The sequence below is a fragment of the Neovison vison genome, chromosome 11 (genome assembly GCF_020171115.1).
Source record: "Neovison vison isolate M4711 chromosome 11, ASM_NN_V1, whole genome shotgun sequence".
Taxonomy (NCBI): Eukaryota; Metazoa; Chordata; class Mammalia; order Carnivora; family Mustelidae; genus Neogale; species Neogale vison.
Genome location: NC_058101.1, coordinates 95,823,918 through 95,846,556, shown reverse-complemented (window position 1 = coordinate 95,846,556; position 22,639 = coordinate 95,823,918).

The window sequence follows — 22,639 nt, the reverse complement described above, 5'->3', positions numbered from 1 at the left end:
ATAACAAGTGTTTTATAGTGCTTATGGATTCTGTGGGCCAGGAATTCAGAAAAAACAAAGTGGGGCTGGCTTTTTTCTGCTCCGTGATGACTGGGTTAACTAGGATGTCTCCTTAGTCAGAATCACCTGCTGGCTTTTTCTCACAATGCTTGGTGCTTGGGCTGGATGGCTAAAGGACAGGCCAAAATGGACCTGTCCCCAGAAGCCCTCATTTGTGACTTCCCTGTGTGGTTTGGGCTTTTCACAACAGGGCAGCCAGAATTTGAGAGGAAGCATCCTGTGAATGAGCATTCCAGAAGGTCTTTTTGGAAGAAGCTTCATGGCCTTTCATGACACACAGTGTCACTTCTGTGCATTCTATTAGTTATGAGAGACAAATAAAAACAGCCAAGAATCTAGTGGTTAGGGGTGGAGAAAGGAGGGGGGCATGGAATTGAACTTCACTGCTCCATGAAAGGAGTCTCTAAGAATTTGCAGCCATTGACAAAGTCATCATGGGAGGGTAAAGCAAAGCTTACATAATCATGGAAGGAAACTCACACGCAATGTGGTCAAATCACAGTTTATTTTGTAAATGTCAGATCCTGTCTCTGTAGAGTGTTCTGCAGCTTATAATACACTTTCATATGCCTTGCCTGTGTGATCCTCCCCCAAATCCCATGCTATAATGTAGCGCTGTTATGTTTATCTCTAGAATTCAAGAGTCAAAGAAATTCTGAGAGAAACATGAACTAACTAAATGTCATGCCACCTAATGGATAGATATGTAAATTTATCTTCTAATTTTTCGAGCTATGCCCTATGTCTTATTCTGTATTAAATATAATATCGGATGCTTATTCGTTATGAAGCACTCTCTTCAGTACTGTGAGTATACAAAGACAGGCAAACTATCTTCATAAGCTAGTTGAGGAGGCAAACTTGTAACAGAGAATGAAACAAAAGGGCTAACAATAAGAGCCCAGTGACAAGGATGTGTAGAGGAAAGCACAGGTCGTTCAGACTATAAGGAAATAGTATTTAAGCTAAAACTTAAAAAACGAGAAACATTTGATTGGTGGAAAAGAGTTTGCCGGGTATATTCTGCATGGGCAAAAGCACAAGATATAACTAACCATAGATGTTCAGAATTTATTCTAGAAGCTGGAATGTGGCTGGACTCACAGGGAATCTAACCGTAATTAGTCAATTCACCTCCAATTGTCTTAAGCTGTCCTATAATGTCTTTACTGGAGAACTATGCAATGGTATGTATTAAATATTTTTTATGTATAAATCGCTTTCTGTCCCTGGAAGTTGACTCATCATCACTAATCTCTCCTTCTTCTCCTAAGATTCTTCAAAATCGACTCTCAATTGATGGTTTCGCTCTCACTGATCGCTACTCTCTTTGGTTATAAACTGACTATCCTCCTGGCAGAGTCTTTATTAGTCATTTACACTCTCATATAGTACTAATGTCATTTAAATTGATAATAACTCAGGTGGTTTAAAATTTTCCAAAAAACATACACGAAGGCATAAGAAATAATTATTACAGGAACAGGTAGAGAATTATCAGCTAACTTTATAGAATCACCCTTACTATGATCTAACTCTAAAATAACATTGAAAAAATAGAGCATCTTCCTTCTAGGCTGGTTTTTGAAAGGATTTTTTGATTCAGCTGTTAACACCCTTCTCTAGGCTACTCCTTCTTGCCCCACCCCTAACTTCTACTCTTCTCTCCTCCCCCTCGAATTACTCAAAATCCATTACCTATTTGTCTATTTCCTGTCACCCGCCCTTAAAGGCCCTTCTGGTTATAACAGCAGGGATTAAATGCTTTGCACTTACAGGAAAATATTATCTCCCCGGGATTTTGCTATGTAACTTTTCACGACCACTAGGAGATAGTGAGCGTGAAGTGATTAAATAGGAATGACTTTGAACTACTGTTGCTAAGAGTATTTAATATATTATGTTGAAAGTATAATGGCACTGAGCATATGGATCTGATTTCATTTTATGCTCCATACAGGAAATTGCCGTCTTGCCTAAAGACATTCAAGCCCTTGCGAAGTTCCCACAGCGTGGAGAAGAATATTGGTCCCGCAGAGAGAATGGAGCAATTAAAACAGAGGAAGCTGATCTTGAGCCCCACCCCCGGCACTGCTTCCCGCAAACAAGGCATTGCATCACATGGCCGGCGTGTTAAAGCACACCTGACAAAGTGCAAGGCCTTCTGGAGAACTCCACCGACTCTGAGGAAATCAACAGGTACAGTGCTTGCACATGTAGCAGCTAAATAAATACCTGTTAAGAGAAAGAAAGACCAGTACTAGAAAACTGTATTTGGGGCAAGTACATAAGCATAATTAAAACCTATTAAGAGCCAGAAAGAAACAGATACTCTAGAACCGATTTCGTAGGAGAGTGAACTGGATTCTATTTCTATTTCTGGAAGGCTAGAAATTTTCTAGAAATGTAAAAAACAAGAGTTTTGTTTTTTTTTTAATAATCAAATGGTTTGGAAGACTATACTGATAGACCTCTTTGTACAGTATAGATAAGGTTATGCCATGCATTTGGTGTATCTGTCATCATAGAGTGTAGGTTCAGTTAGTTAACATAAATAATGTTATTTTCATAAAGTTCACAATGAAATAACCCTGATAAGCTATTGTTTAATGTAGATTCCTAAATGCGGTGACCCAGGTCTGGCTATTTCCATTTAATATTCTAGTGCCTTGATTGGCAAAACCAGGAAAGAAGTAACGGAATTGGGTCTTAAGAAACGAATTCCATGCTTCACGGGTAATTCTGTTATTAGGGAATGACTCGAGGCTTAGGAGCACAGGTAACTTGGTCAATGTTACTACCCATGTGGGAGGAGGAAGAACCAGGACGCAGGTATTGGATTGTCTGGCTCTCCAAGTCAGGCTGTTTCTGTTATTTGTTCCTCTTCCAGGCCTAGAAAATAATTCATGCCCACCCTTGAGCTTTTTCAGTGTGTGAGGCATCTCTTACAATAGCTACCCCAGTGGGTAGAAGCAGAATTCCTGTATTTCCTCACTGATTATTTTTGCTCTGGACATCGGCCTCTGTTGATCTTTAGTTGTAATGTCAGTGCCACCCCTTTTAAGAAAAATGTGTACACCTACAAAGAGAGCCCCGGGAGTTTACATTACAGATGGTGCTGCTGAAATTCTTCCCTTTCGTATTTCAAGAAAAATGTGCAACTAGTATCTTTTGGTATTCTCAGAACTTTCTTTTCTGGCTAAATTTAAAGTTTTTTGCTAAGTGTATGACTGAAAATGACATTTAATAAAAATATTTAAAACGGTGATAAATGTTACGCATTCTACCTCTGGAAGGTCATTTTGATTCAGAGGAGAGCATTTCAGCTTACGATTACATAATTAGGCCAAAATACATCTGCAGGAATGAATAGGCAACTATGGCTTCATCTTAAGAGTTATGACTTTGGCAAGATGCATAACTTTAAGGGACTGTCAGGATCTAAAAGAAACGGTTTCCTCAGAACTGCAGACATCAATAACATCTAGTTGCAAAGGTATTTCCAACAGTTAGCACTTTTAGAATTGACATTGCTTTAAATGTTTTTAAACTGCCCACATAAAAGAAAATATCTGTCAAATGTTCAGAGCAATGATCTTTTTAAACAAAGTCTTGCATTAAGGAGCTAATAGAGACTAAAATTAAATGCACACAAAGAAAAACCAAATCACTGTAGGGGCATAGCCTCTCTCTTCCACTCTTGGCAGCACCTAATTTTCTGTAGGTATCTTTAATATTATGTCAATCACCCATTCTGTTTTTAAAATGTGCATGAAAATTACATGGTGAACACTTTTAAAGGTATTTTTGATCTCTTGGGCCTAATTCTTGACAGACAGTTCTTATCATAGTCCTAGGAGCAATAAAAAAAAGTGTCTGCTGTTTTCAAGGGCGATCGGCTCATTAGCAATGGAGCTGATACAGCAATTTAAAGTATTTCCAAGTCGGCTCTGACTAAAATGGACACAACTGGATTACCTTGCGGAATTTCCCATAGCTATTTTAACACACAATTTAATGACTTAAGGTTAAAGCATCCCATCCTGCTAAGCAGTGCAGTTGAGCACCCATATGACTTAGGAATAGAATCATTCCAGAGCAGCAAGAGATATGAATACACCTCAGAGGAAAGCACTGAGACGCTATGACGAAGATGAACAAGTAGTTTTTACGACTAAATATGGTTCTGTGTTTCCGTCACAGCATGGGTTTCGGTGAAAGTTTTTTAGATTATTTATTGAAATACATAAGATAAAGATATAATTTATATATATGTATGCACATGCATAGTTTAAAACAAAAGTGCTGATAAATAGCATTGCAGTCAACTATTTGAAACTAAGACTATCCTTTGACTGTAAAGACTTGGATAATTTGAACCAGAAGGGATACTGAACGTAAGTGCTCTGGGATAATGGGATGAGAAAGGAAGCTGGGGCCAGGGCTGAGGAAATTAACCTGGCTTTTGTCTGGGTTCCCAGCAGAGCAGTGGCCAGCCTCCAACGTACAGTGTCCAAAGGGCGATGAGCGCAGCTTGACAGCACCGCGTGACAGCTCAGGGCAGGAAGGGTTCGCAAGAAGTAACCATAGTCGGTATAGGATAGATGGCCATATCATGGTTCCAGATGGTCTCTCTCTAAGCCAGGATTAGAGAGAGCAAGATGCAACTCCCAGAAGCTGAGCCAGGGCCCCCAGTTTCTAGTCTCAGCAGGAGATGGTGCTGTGAAAGCCAGAAAAGCAGTTTTTAATATCGCGTGTGTGCTTTGGAATCAGTTAGACCTGGATTATAATCCTGGCTCTCCCACATACTCATCATGTTTTGTAACCTCTTTAAACGTAACCTCTATAAATCTCAGTTTTATCACTAGTAAAGCAGAACAAATACTATTGCAAAAGATTTTATTGAGGATTAAATGATGTATAGTGAAATCCAGTGATGAAGAATATGGGGATTAAGATGATAAAGATTAGAGGTAGAGTCCTGGAGCTGGACTCCTTGATTTGGATGCCAGCCAGCGACTTGCGGCAATTTACTTAACATTGTTTGCCCCGGTTTCCTCACCTCCATGAAAGGGGTGCTAATACACCTATATCTTAGGGTTTGTTCTAAGACCAGTGCCTGATATGTGATGGTAATCAATCCAGTTAATTATCATTAACTGTAACACTAGCCATGCACAAAGGATTTTTTTTATTGTTACTATTATCCTTGTGAATAGGACCAGTCATATATAGATAGGAGAAGGCTGTGAGAGACCAGGATTCACCCCAGGTTTTATTTGATTTCATTTTATTTTATTTTACTTTTTAAAAGATTTATTTATTTGACAGAGACAGAGAAAGAAAGAGAGAGAAAGCACAAGCAGGGGGAGCAGCAGGCAGAGGGAGAAGCAGGCTCTCCACTGGGCAGGGAGCCTGACGCAGGACTTGATCCCAGCGCCCCAGGTCATGACCTGAGCTGAAGGCAAGTGCTTAACCGACCGAGCCACCCAGGCATCCCTCACTCCAGGTTTTAAAATCACAAGTCTCGGGACGCCTGGGTGGCGCAGTTGGTTGGACGACTGCCTTCGGCTCAGGGCGTGATCCTGGAGTCCCGGGATCGAGTCCCACATCGGGCTCCCAGCTCCATGGGGAGTCTGCTTCGCTCTCTGACCTTCTCCTCGCTCATGCTCTCTCTCACACTCTCTCTCTCTCAAATAAAAAAAAAAAAAAAAAAATCTTTAAAAAAAAAAAAAATAAAAATAAAATAAAATCACAAGTCTCATCCCAGAGATGTTGGTGGAGTCTATGTGTTCATGTGCCCTTTGCCATCATCAAGAATGATTCTGCATCTGAGCAGTGAGAGCCGCAGCTCAACGAAAGGTCCATAAACAAAGGCTTAACAAGGTGGGGGAGGAGTGAGGAAATAGAAGACCATGTGGTCACTTTGATAGGTTCTGAGAAGAAAACCCTATGTGTCTGCTTAGAATTTTCTTGTATCTTTCTCAGAATTATTGCCTCCTTCCTGGCTTGTTCTGCTCTGCTAGAAAGCTCCTAAAGATGTGTCAAAATAAGTCCTAACGGGGACCATCAGTTTAAATGCATTTTTCGGATTTGCATTAAAGAACATTACTAGACAGTTTCTCAATGTTCCCGTTTCCTTAGTTATAAAATGGTGGAGTTGAATGAGAAATTCTGTAAGAATCTTTCAATTCATAAACGATTTGAAATTATTTGGCTTTTTCTAAATACCACCTTCAGAGACTAGGACATATGATTGTTGTAACCCTATTTTAATAAAGTCCTTATGGAACTTCATGTAACTAAAAGGCTTTGGATTAGGTCCAAGGTCATTAAAACCAAATTCTGTGATGTAGTGGGCTCTACTCTGTAGAGATTTTAGTTTATAACATGTGTGCATTAAATAAAGCAATTTATAACGAACTAAAGCCTGAGGGAAATCTATTTCTCAATATGTTCTGTCTCACCAGTCTCACTTAGCTGGTAGAGTTGTCTGTAAAGGAAGTTACCTTGAAAATTCTATTAATGGTTCCTGTTAAAAGCTTCTCACTTCAACTTATTGTTTAAGCCTTATAGCTGTTCTGAATTCTGTGTCAGGCCAATTCTGACATACTCTTGGCTTTGCAAATATCATCTATCTCAATAACCATTATTACTTCTTCAAAAGCATTTGCTGTGTGTTTTTTCCCCCTCTGACATATTATGTCACAATAACAATAACTGACATCTCCCGGGCACATAGCATGTGCCTAGCTTTATGCTCTGTGTGTTGCGAGCATTATCTTATTTAATCTTCATGGGAATCTTGCAGGGCGGTGCCATCATTGCTTCCATCTTGTGAAAGAGCAAATTAAGGCTTTGGAAGGTTGAGTGCCTTGCTCCAGGTTGCACAAGTGGTAAAGTCAGGACCTCGAATACCAAGTTCACACTTTTAATCACCCAGCTTTCTAGATGAGCATGAGGGAGTGGTTGACAATGAGGATGGCAAAAGCTTCTCAATTTAGATGTGTGACCTTCACTAACAGAACAACGGTAAGATGTATTTTATTTGAGCATTGTACGTATTTTGTAGAACTTGAGGATTCTTTTTTATGGCAAATATTTTGCTTTCTATAAGTCTATTCATTGTATTTTTCTCAGATGGAGCTTAAATCTATTTTTATCAAAACTAACAATTCACCCATGCTTTTAGAAAGTTGGGTAATTGTTTCTATTTAGAAATGGCTTATAAAACTTCCTTGGAGGATCTTTGCCTTTTATGCTCTTGAAAAAGAAATTATTTTGAGTTCCCTCTGTCCTCAAAGAGCTATTATTACTAACTGAATCCTTAGCATCACAAATGGGCCAAAGGGTAAGAGGCTTTTATTGATACTGTTCATTAAAATATTCATAACTAGGAATTTAAGATGCATTCCCTGTTGAGCGTAATCAAGCTATTATTGTGTGTGCATATCTTTACCTCCTTATTTTTTTTTAAGTAATTTTCCAAAGTATAACAAGTGTTAGACTTTATAAGTGAAATGTGTACTTTCACTTTGGAATAGGGCGGTAGATTGAGACAGAATGTGTAATAGAAGCTTTTCTCCCCTTAATGTGCCCAGTCAGTTGTTAAACCAATAATCGAGTCATGGTACAAGGGATTGGGCTAGGTATTGTGGTGGATACAGGGAAATAAGAGAATATATGGTGTCTGGAGCAACAGGATATACTTTAAAGGAATAAAGGACAACTTATAAAGTCTAAAAAGAATACTGACAATGCTAAATGCTTTAAAAAAAAAAAAGAATTTGTATGGGGTTGTTATGAAAGATTTAACAGAAGAGATAAGAGTAGATCTTGTCCACTGAAGGAAGAATAGGAATTAGATGCAAGGAGAGATAAACTAACCTAAAACAAGAGGCAGAGCCATGACATCAAGAAGCACTCAGGACAATGACTAAGACCTCCAGGCTCAAGAGCAAAGTGTGTATAAGGGCAAAGTTAGAGAAAAAATAAGTGTAGCTTGTATTCTGGTAATAAAGAAGTTTGAATGCTAATGCAAGAATCTTGGATCTTAGTCATCAAAGAGGCACTGAAAGTTTGAAAGTGGATAAATGACATAATGTTGTTTAAAGATAATTTTTTCTTAAGATTTTTATTTGAGAAAGAGAGAGAGAGCACAGAGGGAGAAGCAGACTCCCCACTGAGGAGAGAGCTCCATGTGGGGCTTGATCAATCCCAAGACCCTGAGATCATGGCCTGAGGACACTTAACTGATGGAGCCACCAAGGCACCCCGCATTTAGAGTAATTCTTAAAGAAAGTGTAAAAATCATGATTCTTCAACAAGATAAAAGATAAGCATGTGTTAAAGATTTTATTTAACTCACAATAAGGGAATGAGGATTCTCAAAAGAGAATCCAAAGAACAGACACATTTATTGATCAGGAATATTGACATACATTTGCAAATAGAGGCATAATTATTTTTTTGGAGGTGGGGGGACTGTTTCTCCTCTGCCTAGGATTTATTGGCATGTCTCTAGGCAAGATTTAGATTGCATTTTTATTAGCTATCTCCAACATTTAAAACTGTAAAAATCAGAAAAACCTAGAAGAGTGTATAGCATTGTGCAGGTTGAATTAAAAGGAAGACTAGAGGTTTTTTTTTTTTTTTTTTTTTTTTTTCAAAGTCCGTCTTTTGAAGAAAATTCCTCAGAAGTGCTTCTTTTTTTTTTTTTTTAAGATTTTATTTATTAGACAGAGAGAGGTCACAAGTAGGCAGAGAGGCAGGCAGAGAGAGAGGAGGAAGCAGGCTCCCTGCTGAGCAGAGAGCCTGATGGGGGACTCCATCCCAGGACCCTGAGATCATGACCTGAGCTGAAGGCAGCGGCTCAACCCACTGAGCCACCCAGGCGCCCCAAGACTAGAGGTTTCTATATGAGCAGTTGGTAGTTTGTAATGTAAATAGTATGGGAAAAAGGAGGAAGAGATACAAGATATTTAATTTTAGGATTGTGTCTTTGCATGGTATTCTTTCTTTGCTAAAAAATAATTATAGTAATGGTAAGAATTGGGGAATAAAATACTACCCAAGAGTTTATAAATGTCTTTGCCACTCACTAAGCGGTTTAACCCTGAGCAGCGTGCTCTTCCTGCGCTATATTATAGTTTCTTCAACGGTAAAATGGGGATGATAGCTTTATAGCATCATTGTGCAGAATCAGTGAGTTGAATTGTAGAGCACTTAGAACAATGTCTGGAACTCAGATAAGCATTCAGTGAGTATTCACTGTTATAATTATCACTAATTATATTATTGAGTCAATTCACTTTGCAGAGCATTTGAATACATTGTGGTAATACTAGTCACAGTTCTCCAGAGAAACACAACCATAGATGTGTATATATAAAGATACTTGTTTTAAGGAATTGGCTCCTACGATGGGAGAATACTTGGTGAGTCCAAAATCTGATAAGGAAATATGGCAGGCTGGAGACCCAGAAAGATCCAATATGGCAGTTGAGTTCCAGTTCCTTCTTGTTGGAAGAGGCCAGTCTTTTGTTCTTGTCAGTATTTTAACTGATTAGGTGAAACCCACCCACATTATGAGAGACAATCAAAGTCCACCAATTTAAATGTTAACTTCATTCAATAACACCATCACAGAAATAGGATGTTTGGCCAATGTCTTAGTCAGTTCAGACTGCTATAATGAAATACCATAGACTAGTGGCTGAAGTCATAAAATTAATTTTTCATAGTTCTGTTGGCTGGGAAGTCCAAAATCAAGGTGCTGGCAGCTTCATTGCCTGGTGAAGGTCCTTTTCCTGTTTGCAGATGACTACCTACCTTCTTGCTGTATCCTCTTATTGTGGAGAGGGAGGGGGAGAGAGAGACAGAACAAGAAAGAGAGAGAGCACACTCTAGTCTCTTCGTCTTTTTAAAGGGACACCAACCTCATTGTGAGGACTCAGGACCTCAATAAACCTAATTACTTCCCAAAGATCCCACCTTTTAGTACCATCACATTAGGAGTTAGGGTTTTAACATATGTGATGGGTGAGGGGTTGGGGAGACTCAAACATTCGGTTGATAAACACCAAATATCTGAACACTGTGACCTAGCTAAGTTAATACATAAAATTAACCAGTGGTTAATCACCTTAGCCTTTGCATCCCAGGGTCTGCCTACTTGGTCCGCTTATTTAGTGCCATAGAAAAGTGTACTTATCGTTGCATGCCATAAGTTAACCATTTCTTGACAGAGTATGTCTTTTAGAGTGTGTTTCTTTCATTCTTTCATATCATATTTTAAAGCATTTTTCCTTCATCTCTTGCATATTTAACTAGTGGGACCAGATGCTTAAGCGAAGGTCTATACTTGGGGGAGGTATTCAAAAGTATCCTCTTTAAAATGTACATGCACGTGGTCAATACCCACTCCTAATTCATAATGAACCCCCCTGGGAATAAAAGCAAATGAGGCTAATGGAGATTTATTCAGATTAGATGTTTAAGTTTTATAAAATCTTGTGTGAGTTCTTACTGTGTGTCTCTTTCGATAAAGTTTGAAGAGCTCCATACCCAGGTTTATACTGCACGTGATGCTAGCTAGCACTGCTGCTGTTGTTCTGTGAGAGCCTTCATTTTTTCAACCAGCCTCTTTCTTGAAACTAGCTGTTCTCATTCTTTGGCTCAGCCCTTGCTAAATACACCTCTGGAAATGCTGCAGGAGTGGACGTCCGTCTGTTTATCTATTAATCATCCTGAGTCCTTACTGAGTGGCTCATTCCTCATTCAGAGATCACTGGAGTGTATCTAAGTCACAGACAGTATGCTAGGTTTGTGAGTATAGTTTCTGGTATTTATTTTACAACAAAGGTCTCAGGTAAGAAATTATTTTTTTACCCAAGGTTCATGAAAAGGCTTATGGTAGACTTTGTCTTTCAGCTTAAGTCCAGTTGCACAGTTATTTGCTTCCTTATCACCCAGTTAGAAGTTCTTTTTCCTGGCATGTTGACTTGATACCAATTTTAGAGATCATTTTTCTTTTCACAGTATTTTCAAATGTGAAATTAAGACATGCTGACTGTAGTAAAATAATGAAAAAAATTACTAAAGAAAAGCTACAATTTCCTTTCACCTTCCTGAAGAGACCAATGCCAACTTGATGGGCACCCTTTGACCTCTCTCCAAGGTTATAGAAACACACACAGTTTAGTGTTACTTGTTTTTTTTTTTTCATTGTTAATTTTTTTTATTTTTATGTTTTCTTTTTTTTTTTTTTTTTTAGTGTTACTTGTTTTTATACATGGCTTTACACACATTTATCTGCACTTTGTATTTCCTTATTTAACGATACACTATAGATAAACTTCCAGGTCAACAAATGTATTTTTCATTTTATAAAATAGTTACTGTTGTAATCTGAGTTTTCCCCCAAAAAAGCCCGAGATAAGGGCTTGCCTGCAGGCAGCTTATTCTGGAAAGTGATCCCAAGGACCAGGAATGGAGGACTAGAAATAACAAACAGGGGGAAAGGGAAAGTCAGCTAGTGGTTCCCTAAGGAGATGGCCAGAACTGTGGGAAACAAGGACCTCTGAGGAGCCGTGTAGAGTACATCCCAGAAACGTCTTCTGGAAGGATAGGAGAGAAACCACTTCTATGCTTGTTTCTGCTCTCTAATAGAAAGGATAAGCCCTGTGTTCTTTCCAATTGCAGGTTTGCACCTGTGTTGAAATGGCTATGAGTTCCTGTAAATGTTCCAAATGTTGATGGACTGAGACTCTGGGCACAAATCAAGAAATATGTGGTGCAGCTGAAGGAGGTTGCTGTCAATTGTACCTATAAGCAGCTGGTTGCTACAGCAACAGCTGGAGTCAAGTGTGGACTGAGAGGATGTGAGATGATACCCGACAGATGTCTAAAACAACTGCATAATGTTCTGTAGTGTGTATATACCGTGTTTATTTAACTATACACAGTTGGAGAGATATTTGTGTTCTTTCCAGTTTTATTTTTTGCTACCACAATGTGGTAGCAAAAGGCATTGAACATTCTTACACATATATTCTTATTAGCTGATGCTTTTAGGGCTATTTAACATAGTCCCCGAAGTGGAATTGCTGGCTTGAAACACTTTTCATCTGTTAACTCACTCAGTCCTCCCCCACAGCCTGGTTATTATTACTGTCCTCCTTTTTCACCTGAGAAATCAGGGTCACACAGGCATCTAGGAAATGGAAGCGGTTAGAATTTTTTAATGGATCCTGAAAGATTAGATCTCAAAAATGTGACTCTAAAAACGAAAAGATTTTAATGTGAAATCAACATGTTTTTAGTTCTGTAACCTGCAAATCATGTTTCCCTGCAGCTATTAGAACATCCTATCTCCAGGGAAGGGGTGCCAGAGGGAGACAACTCCTAGAAAGAGGAGGTTCTGATCTAGCAGAATTTTTTGTTCACACTGGCAATTTACCTAGAAGGTCATGCCTGGGGTGGGGTGGGGAGAATGACTCTTAGCTGAGGGCTACAAAGTGGATAACTCGAGTTGTAACTTTTGCACGGGGGAAGCCCTGGGCTCTGACCAAAATAGGAGAAACCACATTCAGGAACCCAATTTGCATACGAGAAGACAGTAGGGGAACCGGCTATCAGGCAGACACAGGAATGGGCACGTTATAGGGCATGTAACTAGGGCTAGGTTACTGAAATCTTTGATAACAAAATATCTTAAGTTGTTGAAGTAACCCTCAAACAAAATGTCTAGATTCTTGAAGCGAACTCAGGATCATGTTGTGACCCCAGTATTAATGAGATGCTCTTCTAAGCCCAAAGATGAAACTTAAGTTCAGATGAAACTAATTAACAATCAGGTCACAATCTGAAGGTCCGTTATGAGGCAGAGATGAGGAACATAAAGATCTTCCAGTAAATTCTGTTGAATCTTGATTGCACTTGCTCTCTGGTCCAGTCCTATCCTAAGACTAAGCCTCACCGAGGGGTAACGGGAAGTTCCTAAGTTCAATGAACTGAACTTCTAATAAGTGTGTAAACATAGCTAATTTGAACATGCTCTGGCTGTTAGTTCTCCAATGCTGTTGTAACAAATTATCACAAGCTTAATAGTGACACAATTTATTTTCTCACAATGTCTGTAGGTCAGAAGTCCAGGTGAGCCCAGCTGGGTTCTTTGCTTAGGGCTTCAGAAGGCTAAAACAAAGGTTTCGCCTGGGGCTGCATTCCTTTGAGAAACTCGGGAAGAATTTGTTTCCAAACTCATTCAAGCTGGTGGATGAATCCACTTCGCTGTAGTTGTAGGACTGAGTTCTATTTCTTTGCTGGCCATTATCCAAGAGCCAGTTTTTGCTCTTTTGACTGCCTGCATTCTTTTTCATGCTTTCCGCGCTTTGCCCTCCAGCACTAAGGAGTCAAGTCCTTCTCAAGCTATCCATCTCTGACCTGCACTTGGATATTTCAACTAAAATTTATCACCCCCCCCACCGTTGTTTTTGTGTCTTGACCACTCCCAGCTTATCCACCTTACCCCCACTACCAGCCTCCTAACACCATATCCAAGAGTGATTCATATTCCAGTGTTTCGGGTCTCAGTTCTTGATATCAACATTCTTAGCAATAAAAATAACTGCAAAAAATACATCCCGGAGTGCTGTTTGATTTTTATGCGTTTTGCGTGTGCCTTTACTTGGCATACCCACCCCAAGCTCAGACATCTTCCCATTCTGAAGTCCCTCCTATGAGTGAGTGGTCACTCCCTATTCTTTGCTGCTCCTATGGTTGCATCCATTGCACCATGTTGTAAGTAGCTGTTAATATATCCAATTCTCCCAGAAGTACACTTAGGAGGCCCTGCCTTTTCCTCTTCTTAGTCATTACACTTAGTAGAGGGTGTGGCTTGTAGTATTAGATGATAATAAAAAAAAATCATTATTGAAATGACTTTGACTTTAACTTACAGACAACAGGGGGTCACCAAAGTCAGTTTTTAAGTCAATGAAAGATATTATTACATTAAGTTTTAGCAAAATAATTCTGGCACTGGGCTAGAGGGATTGGAGGGAAATGAGAGACAGGTAGCTGAGAATCTGCTTAAGAGGTTTTCTTTATAATCAAAATGGAGATGATAAGGGTCTAGCAGTGACTTTGGAAATGGGAAAGAATAAATAAATTTGAAATTATGGCAGGCAGGATTTCTGACTTATTGCGTGATGGTGGAAATGGGGAGAGAGGAGCACAGGACAATGCTTTTGTTTGGGGCTTTGTTGACCAGAGGAAATAAATGTTGAGTTAGGGAACTTAGAAGGAAGACTGTTCATGGGGGAAATAAATACTAGGTTTGATTTTGAATGTGTTGAGCTGGAGGTGCTCAGAGACATACCAGTAGAAATGTCTAGCAGGCTGGGAGATACAGAGGTCATATATATACATTGTATGTCTTAAAAACATTCTTCCAAATATGTATATTGATTTTTAAAATGTTTAAACAAATTTATAAAGCATTTCTTGTTCTAAAATCAAAGACTTTATCTCATTCTATACCATCTAGACTTAGTACTCAGTACTGTATGCTAAGAATCAAGAAAAGAAGAATTAAGTTGACGGTATTGGCCTTCCTCACCTCTCTTTCATTCCTACCCCCTCAGTGAGGAGGAACACAAACATACACCACATATCACCATGGAAACAATGGATACAGGAGGTTAAGAATGGAACTTGATCAAGGTCCTATGGAAAGGAGTAGCGGAACTTAGCTATAGTTCCTGACTTCTCAAATGTAAATGTTTATCTCAAGAGAAACTTCGACATAAAGTTTGAATCTCTCAAAAGATGCTGAACAATCTCCTCTCCCAAGATCTAACAACAATGGATCCTTGAAAGACTGTCCTCTTTTTTTAGATTCAAAATATTTAATAAAATATTTTTTAAAATCTCAGCTGTGAAGTAAATCAGCTCTGCAGAGAAACGATCACAATATTAGAAGAAGAAGAAGAAGAAGAAGAAGAAGAAGAAGAAGAAGAAGAAGAAGAAGAAGGAAAAGAAACGAAATAAAACTGACAAAGAAATTAGGCTATAGGCAAGTCCAAGACCATCTTAGAAAGTGGCACATAATTGTAAATAACGATTGAGTTCTGTGTTTATCTTTCTATTTTTTCCTTGTTCGTTATCCAAATCCATTAGTCAAGTAGCACAGCAACTGAATACATTTTTTTTAAAGGTTTTATTTATTTATTTGACACAGAGAGATCACAAGTAGGCAGAGAGGCAGGCAGAGAGAGAGAAAGGAGGAAGCAGGCTCCCTGCTGAGCAGAGAGCCCGATGCGGGACTCGATCCCAGGACCCTGAGATCATGACCTGAGCCGAAGGCAGCGGCTTAACCCACTGAGCCACCCAGGCGCCCCAACTGAATACATTTTGCTGAAGCTATAACATACACACACACAAAAGGCAAAACATGGAAAATCACATTAATGAAACATAATTTGGGGAAATAAGGAAATATTAACTCCAAATATTGTGAACTGTAGCTCCAAGAAACATTTCAATGGGTGTTCTCCCCATCATACTTTAGCATGTGAAAGACCTTTTATTAAAACCCCCAAGGAAAAGATTCCATTATTTCCTGAAGGGCTGTCTTAATATTATTGTTTCCAGAGAGTATTATGCTCTTAAAAACCTGTGACATTAATCCTTTAGTTTATCTGGATTCTTATGGTTCTAGACAGGACATTAAGGCCACCTGTCCTCTGTGACCTCTAATGTGATGGAAGAGGCTAATTGGCACATGTGTCCCTGAACAGGAAGGAAAGAGAACCCAGGAGGGATATTGCATGAAGCAATCATTTCCCTGAGGAGTGTGATTGCATCGTGCAGGTTCTGTGCCTGGTTAGTGTCTCTAAATATGGATTTAATTGTACTGTGATAGCATGCTCATACTCACTGAGGATATAAGAACAAGTAACAGCTTTCTCACCAGTAAGGCATCTTATTTACCTAGTGCTTTCTGGCTGCATAGAAACCACAGACAATAAATCTCTCTTGAACATTTATGAGATTTCTTTTTAAAATGCAGGAAATGTAGCCCTTCTACAGATTGCAAGCAATTCTAGCAATTCTAAACTCTTTCCTAGGAGATTTCTCCTTAAACTCTCTGTGCCAAAATGAAATTTATTTTGAGTACTCTTGAGTTTCTTAGGACTTTAATGAGTTTAATGAATGTTTGGCTGTCATTTTTACATCAATGCTGTCTATTATGAAGAGCTGCAAGCTTTAGAGACTAGTTTTCTATTACAGTCTACCAGAGCAGCTCCCTCCCTGGCTGGCAGGTGGACATTAGGCATTTTTAGATTGTTTGATTGTGAATGTCATATGGTACAACAATAAGAAGTATGTAATCTACTATGCTGTGTGGTAGATATCCAGAAATAGAAAAAAGTTCATCAAAGTACTGGCACCTGCTTGTCCTCCCTCATTCTGATCTCCTCAGGGAGGAGGAGCATGAATGTCTATCAGGGGCCATTGTGGACAAAATAGACAAAATAGAAACAAAGCGTATTAGATGTAGTGCAGATGGTGGGTTGGGTGCATTATAAGATAGTGTGTCACTCAGATCATGGGAGTTGGAGACTAAAGCTTTTATGGGAGACGTGAAGGCAGTACATGTGGGACTCCTGGAGGCTTTCTCCCTTTGTCATACTACTGGTGAGGGCTGAGTGTACTTCTGCCCACCCCTCCCCCAGCTTTGTTTAGGCGTAATTGATAAAAATTGTGTACATTTATAGTATACAACATGATGCATTGATTTATGCATACATCGTGAAATGGCTACCAAAATCAGATTAACTAACATATTATCACCTCACATAGTTGTCATTTTTTGGTGCTGAGAACATTTAAGATCTACTCTCCTAGCAAATTTTAAGTATACAATGTAGCATTGTTAATTATTGTCTCCATGCTGTACTTTAGATTCCCAGAACATTTTTATCCAGCATAGCTAAGAGCTTGAATTCTTTGACCAACATTTCCCCATTTCCCCTACTGCTCAGCCCCTGGCAATCACCATTCTACTCTCTATGAGTTTTACTCTTTTGAATTTCTCACCTAAGTGAAATCACGAAGTATTTGTATTTCTGTGTCTGGCTTATTTCATTTGGCACAATACCCTCAACTTTCATCCATTTATCCATATTGTTGCAAATGACAAAATTTCCTTCCCTTTTAAGACTTAATAATATTCTGGGATGCCTGGGTGGCTCGGTTGGTTGGACGACTGCCTTCGGCCCAGGTCATGATCCCCGAGTCCCGGGATCGAGTCCCACATCGGGCTTCCAGCTCCATGGGGAGTCTGCTTCTCCCTCTGACCTTCTCCTCGCTCATGCTCTCTCTCACTGTCTCTCTCTCAAATAAATAAATAAAAATCTTAAAAAAAAAAAGACTTAATAATATTCCATTATATATGACCTATTTTCTTTATCCATTCATTCATTCATTCCTGGAGACTCAGGTTGATTCTATATCTTGGTTATTGTCGATTGTGCTGTAATGAACATGGGAGGGCAAATATCTCTTCAAGATACTGATTTTATTTCCTTTGGCCATGTTCCCAGAAGTGGGATTGCTTGATCATATGGTAGTTCTATTTTTAATTTTTTGAGGAACCTCCATACTGTTTTCATAATGGCTGTACCAATTTACATTCCCACCAACAGAGTACAAGAGTTCCTGAGCTGGGTGTATTTTATGCAAGTAGAGAATCTTGGTTTTAGTGAGAGGAATGCCAGGGTGAGCCATATGGGAAGCGAGGCAGGATCAGACTTCCAGGTTTAGTTTGGCTCCTTGCATGAAAGAAGTATGACAAGAGAGAGGCCAGGCAGTCCTTGAGGCTTCATTACTGTCTGACTTGGATTCCTAGGTAGGAGAGAAGATACATATTTGAGTCAAAAGCCCTTATGTGAATGAGCAGTGTACACGGGTCATTCTGAAACTGAACAATGCGTACGCATTCAGCTGAGGAGGGAGATGCCCTAGAATTTGACAGAATGACCTATTGAAACACCAATATCTGTAAAATTCTCAGCACAGACTATGAACTGCAAAATGGAAAAACAGAGTTGGTTTTAGAAAAAGAGAATTATGTACTAAACCATAGATAGCATCCTAATTTAGATATTCTTCTTAAAAAAATAAAAAGGCAATGATGAAGTTTGTCATGTGGTATTAGAAAAAATCTCCCTATCCAGCTCTAGGTTTCTTCAAGACAATTTGGTTTCCACCTGGCTGCCCAAAGAGAATTGCTTGGCTGCTATAGCAACTGTATTCCCTGAATGCATGGCAGTTGACAAAAACACTCTTTATATGCTGATTTTTATGCTTAGCAACATAGACTGGGCTGGTGGGCTGGATAAAATAACAAGCCGGATGATAAAATTGCTGTACAATAGTGTTGTCACGCTCTTTCTTTTTTTTTGTTTTTTTTTGTTTTTTTGTTTTTTTTTGTTTTTTTTTTTTTTCCCAATTTATTTATTTTCAGAAAAACAGTATTCATTATTTTTTCACCACACCCAGTGCTCCATGCAAGCTGTGCCCTCTATAATACCCACCACCTGGTACCCCAACCTCCCACCCCCCCGCCACTTCAAACCCCTCAGACTGTTTTTCAGAGTCCATAGGAGGTGAACCATGTCACGCTCTTTCTTTATCTCACACCACACTTCCTCCCAGTCATCCCCAAATCCCATCAGCTCCACTATCCACCCCCCCCCCCCCCCCCCCGGTCCCCACCGCATCTAGCCACTGTCTTTGCTCAGCTGGATTCTTGCAGTGGCCTTCGAATTGCTCTATTTCCACTCATATATTTCTTCCTTCTATTCTCTAAACAGCTGTCAGAGCTGTCCTCTTAAAATACATCAGATTACTGTCTTCCTTTGACTTAAACCCTCCAGTTGTGTATTCGTCAGCTCTTGCTTCAGCTTCAATAAAGCTGCTAAACAAACCACTCTGACTCTCAGTAGCTTATAACATTATTTGCCCACAGGTCAGCTGGGGTGACTCTGCCTCTGGCTTCGGGATGGGTTCCGGTGTGCTCCACGAGTCTTATTCTGGGACCCTTGCTGACGGCGCAGTGACAGCCTAGAGCCTACTCTTCCAATGGTGATCAAGGGAGCTCCAAAAGCCAAGACAACCCATGTATGTGTGAGCACACATAAGCCTGTCTGTGTCACATTAGAGAACATTGCATTGACCAAAGCAAGGCGTGTGCGTCACTGGTGTAAGGAAATACACGCTACACACGTGGGAGGGGACTGCGCAGGATTATGGCCAAGGATGTGTGTAAGTGTATCATCCTATCACAAGAAAGCGAAAAAAATGGGACCAATCATCAAAGCTCCCCAGAATGGCTTCCAAGGGCACTTGGGGAAAACAGTTCTACTGCCCTTACCACAGTTTACAAGGACCCACGCAATCTGGCCTTTGATGATTTTTAAGAAGTAATTTTCTATCTCTTTTCTCCCTTTTCTTTGTTGTAGATGCTTTGGTTCTTTTTTATTCATTGAACCCTCCACACATGTTCTTGAATCCGGACTTTTCCATTCATTATTCCTGCCACCTGAAATTCTCCCCACAGTTCTACACAGCTCACTCTTCTTTGTCTCATTCTGGCCTCCATTAAAATGTCACTTCCAAAGAAAATGGACCCCTGTTTCACCTAACAGGACTTGCCATACTCCTTCCTGACCTGTCCAATTTTTTTTCTTTTTCTTTTTTCTTTTTAAAACCATTGGCGCTGCCTGTCATGTGTTCTAAACTTCCTTATTTATTTTGTTTTTCTCTGTCATTCCATGAGAAAGTAAGCTCTTTGAAGGCAGAGCTTTGATGCTCCCAACATAGGGAGGGAGCTCAAAATATAATTGTTGCTCTACTCCTTCTCTATTACTCCACACAACCTTCAAGGTCCTGGGAGTGCACTGGCATGTGACCTTGTAAAGACAAAACACTCACAGGTCAAGGGCAAGGTTTTTTTGTTTTTGTTTTCCTCCTCTATGGTTTCTTACAAGCTCTTTCCACCCATGGAAAATATTGATCTCAGAGTCATTTTTTCTTGTGTTTACCCTTCCAAGTAGTTCGTGTCAGGCTTTTGAAATTGAAGGCCCAAGGGTTTTGTTATGAGCGCCTATCAGTCACTGCTTGAGTTCAATGCACTTTGGATTGTTTGTGTGTTTGTGCATATCAGAGGTGGGCAAACCATTAATATTGGGTGCCAAGTTTCCAGCCTCTGCTTTTTTGTTTTTGTTTTAATTATTTTTGAGGCGTGGAAGCTCCCGTCACGAATAAGGCGTGTGTATATTTGCATGTACAATGGCTCTTATTCTCTTGCTCTGGGGGTTTGACGCAGAGTGAATAGTCTAGTACATGAAAGAAATATTGAAGAAAGCACTTTCAGGAACAGGATCGCTTTAAAAAGAGTTACATAGGGAGGACTGGAGGTGGCAGAAGGCCCGTTTTCCTGGGAAGGTCAGATGATAGCGTGCACACCATGTGAGGATAATCCTTTGCATATGTGTGCCAAACCTGTGATGCGTTGTGCCTACCCTGTGGGCCAGGCCTGGCCAAATATCAGCTGTGAGGAGGGACATAGGTATGTAGAAGGGTTGGAGGCATTTCCACAAGAGCTCCTTATCAGTGTGTAATTTGAGATGATGTGCAGAAGAACTGTGATTTGGCGCGGTAGGACACGGAGCCCAAACTCTCCAAGTGGGAATGCAGCCAATCAGTGTGTCAGGCAGCACATGAGGGAACAGGTGAAGGTTCGGCACAGAAGAACAAGGAAAAGCAGCAAGGTGCGAGGGGGCAGTTCTGAAAGTCACTCAGTAAATGCCCCATGTGTGCCTCATATATCTTTTAGGCATAGCTTGTAAGTGAGCTGGAGTGTGTGTATCAGATATGTGTGCTCAGGATTTTTAAGGAGATTGTAGTTCAATTTATTTGTTTGTTTGTCTTTTGGATTTCATTTCTAAGTTATCTGTATACCCAACATGGGGCTTGAACTCACAACCCCAAGATCAAGAGTCATTCTCTATTTACGAAACTGTCTAGGTGTCCCTCAATTTATTTGTTTTTAATTGATGATATTGTTTAGGTAAAAAGGCGTAATTCAAGTTAGTTAAGGATGTATAGGTTCTAGTAGTTGAAGGAATGTGAGTTGCAAAAAATAAAATATTCTCTTCTACCTCAAGTCATTTGTTGTGTGAACATTTAGTCCTAATAAGAAGCAGGAGAGATGGCTGTTACTCCAATTAAACGTAAAAAAGAAAGGGTATGAGAGTAGATAATTGGGTCTGTTTTGAAGCCCAAATCTCTTCTGTCAAACTCTAATGATGTATCCAGACCCTAATCGAGGTGACATTTAATGGAATCTACATTTATAAATTTTTAAAGTATATGGTTTAAGTAAAACATTTTTGTATATAACCAATAAATATTGCAACATCTTTAAATTTTAATTTATCATCACCATTATTGTGTCTTTATTTGTGGCTTTAGCTCAATATGCTGAGATAAAGGACAAACCTTTGAAAAATAATACATGATTATATTGGCAACATTAAAGATAATGGTAAGCAAGCTGGCCTTATTCATGTAATTGTTTGGGCATTAAGTAGTTTTAAATAAACACTGGTTAAAACTGCATTTCATGGATTCACATTCTTTTACTAAATTTTTTTTCTTTGTGGAAAATCACATAGCCTAGGGGAAAAAAATCTTCTATTTGAGACACTGATAAGGCACAATTCCTAGGATTATCTTGGGTTCATATAATCCCTATTTCTGCTCTGCCTGAGAGGATTCTATTTCTATCAGTTTCCTTTTCTATATCCTCCCTCTTTCCAAATTAGTTTTAAGCAATGGATACTTGCATATCGATCATCTTGAATAATATAAGTACTTCTTTGTTTATTCATTTGAACTCTTTATCATGGTGTCTCGCACAAAATGGTTATTCTCTAACATTAGTGTTCATATTATCTCCAGACTAACACATTTCCTTGTCATTTTTCATTGCTCCCTTGTCCAACAAATATTTACCGAGTGCCAGTCAGGCTCATAAAAAGTTGTATGATAATGAACTACCCCAGTGGGCTTGCATTCTTGTTGTGTGTAGGTTCAAAGCCAAGTTATCAAGTTATATGGCCCAATTCTAACAGAATTATATCTTTTCCTTTTAGTCTTCTATGATTTTGTAAGTAAACCCAAATTCTCCATGCCAAAATATAAAATTATTACTCATTATTTATTTATAGTATTTTTTACATTATATAACATTACTAATTTATACACCAGTGTCATTGTACAAGTTATCTATTGCTTTGTACCAAATTACTCTCAAACCCTAATAGCTTAAAACAACAAATGTTTATTATCTCATAAAGTTTCTGAAAGTTTGGAGACCAGAAATGACTTAGGTTAAGTGGTTGTGGCTCAGGGTTTTTTGAGATTACAGTTAAAGTGCCAGCCAGGGCTGTGGCCACCTGAAGGTTTTACCAGGCCAGAGGGTCTGTTTCCAAGATGGCTCAGTCAT